We start from the raw sequence: 2449 nt of genomic DNA, 5'->3' as shown, positions 1-2449 counted from the left end.
TGTGGATGTTTGTTTCCTGTGATGAGATTAAAGGTAACAGCGAGAGGGAAGCTTAGTTTGGTTTCTTCCTAATGCAAATATATTAAACTGACAACCTTCTTCTCTGTGTTTCCATTGATGAGCTAAGAGAGAGAGAGAGAGAGAGAGAGAGAGAGGACCAGTTTCTCCCTAGTGCAATTATATTTGACTGGCAACCTTCTCTTTGTGTTTCCTATGATGAGCTAAGACGTAGAAAGAGAGGAACGAGAGACCTCTTTATCCCGGAGCTTTGAAATCTTTAATCTGAAGCGCTTCGTTCTCTCATCAGGATTATTTTCAAAGGGCACTGACAGAGATGATTAGTCAAGTTCTTTTGGGTGTGTGTATGTGTGTGTGTGTGTGTGTGTGTTTCTCCTGTTAATGTTGCAGGATCTTCGTTTAACTATCACTAGAATCATGAATGCACACTTGAAAACCACAGTAACTTCCACTTGAGTCTGTTCAGAGTGGATGAGATGAGACGCCGGAACGTTTCAGAATGTAGGAGGTGGATGTTTATTTAGTACATGCTGTAGATAAAATAAATTAAGCTTCGTCATGATTGTTAACGTGAAAATAAACATGATAACGCAAGAAAATAAGGGACACTGCAGGAAAACGATCAGGCCTACACGTGGTAGTCCCTGTAAAACTAACTAACTAAATAAATATATAAACAAAAAAAACATGCTTACTTATTTCCACCTATCATCACCATCCATAAATCTATTCATTCCTTCTTTAAATCTCCTGCTGACGGCTTATTTTGTTCTAACCGTTCACAGAATCTCGTAAACATACCTCCATGCCACCCCGTCCCGCTAATTACTGTCAACACCTGTCACTGCGGACCGTTCTCCCCGTCACTCTCAGGAACGCCCCTCTGTCTGTCTCACACACTTCCATTCAGTTCCTGTCCGTCCGTCTCTCTAACAGTTGCCTGGTGTTAGGTTTAAAATTTTCGTCCTATTCGATCTAACTACACTAATTTCTTTTTAAATCTGGAAATATGTAAAAAAAAAAAAAAACTATGGAGCCAAATATGTATATCTATTTTAACACCAAGTCTTCATCAGCAGCGTCCCTCCCTAACTCCCTCCTTCTCTCCCTCTCTTTCTATACTACTCCCACCCTCCTCCTCCCTGTCTTCCTCCTTTCTTCCCTCTCTTTTTCTCTTTCTTTCTATCTACCTCTCTCCCTCTTTGTCTTCCTCTCTCCCTCTCTGCCTCCCTCCCTCGCTCGTTCCCTTTTTGTTTTCCTCCCTCCCTCCCTGGTCTGTCTCTTCCGCTCTTCCTCCCTCCCTCATTCTGTTTTCCTCTCTCCCTCTCTCTCTCTCCCCCGTCCCCCTCGCCTTCCGCGCAGCCAGGCCGGGCGGTGAGTACAGGTGCACTGGTCACAACACCCGGGGCAGGTAACTGTGGCGACCAGTGGCGGTGTCCTGAGCGAGGTGAAGCAAAGTCACTAAACCAAACTGAACGGCTGAGAGGTGGAATTTGGCATCTTGGCAAAGCGCCGCGGGTTTACGTGTGTATTTAGGCATCCCTCTCTCTCTCTCTCTCTCTCTCTCTCTCTCTCTCTCTCTCTCTCTCTGAAGACTTTTTTTTTTTTTTTTTAGTTTCTTTTTATGTTATTTTAGATATTACTTATACTAATAATTCGTGTTTTTTTTTTATTTACTAATTTGTTTATGTTGATTTATTTATACTTCAGTCGTGATTCTCTCTCTCTCTCTCTCTCTCTCTCTCCCTCTTGGCCAATAGCCACCAAACGCCAAGCAAAGACAGGTAAAAAAAATATTTAAGTTTCATCACTGCCACTGAGCCACTCCTTCACGGCCACTGCGTCTCGTCACCAAACACAAGCAAGACAAAGGAAGACAGACACTTCACAATGTGACCTTGGATTTGCTATCGTGCTCTCGTCTTGAGTCACGGGCGTCTTCAGGGGCCTTTTCTTTCCCTTTTTTTTTTTTGTCCTTAGTCGGATCCCTATTTACTTAAAGAATAGTAATAGAAACAATAACAATAACAGTTCTTTCGCTAATACCCAACACACTTGTACCTAACAAACACCAACCCGACAACACACGCCCACCCATGTTCAGAACACACCCTTTATTGTCACGCACGCCCACCTAGCACACCCATGACATCACATACGCCCACCGACTCACCCAGCACACACATACAGTACATTCGCTCACACTACCATGAATATTGAAACACTGCCACCCAACACCCAACCCATTACGTCACATGCATCCATATTGCCGCTACTACTACTACTACTACTGCTAATAATAATAATAATAATAATAATAATAATAATAATAATAATAATACTCAGTGAAAATGGGTGTAAGACATATTTTATTGTATTTTCTTATACTTCATTGACTATAGACAAAAATCATGCAGTCTCTTTGCTCTCT

The sequence above is a fragment of the Scylla paramamosain genome, chromosome 11 (genome assembly GCF_035594125.1).
Source record: "Scylla paramamosain isolate STU-SP2022 chromosome 11, ASM3559412v1, whole genome shotgun sequence".
In the NCBI taxonomy this organism is placed as follows: domain Eukaryota; kingdom Metazoa; phylum Arthropoda; class Malacostraca; order Decapoda; family Portunidae; genus Scylla; species Scylla paramamosain.
The sequence above is the reverse complement of the archived record's forward strand: the minus strand, read 5'-3'. Positions refer to the sequence as shown.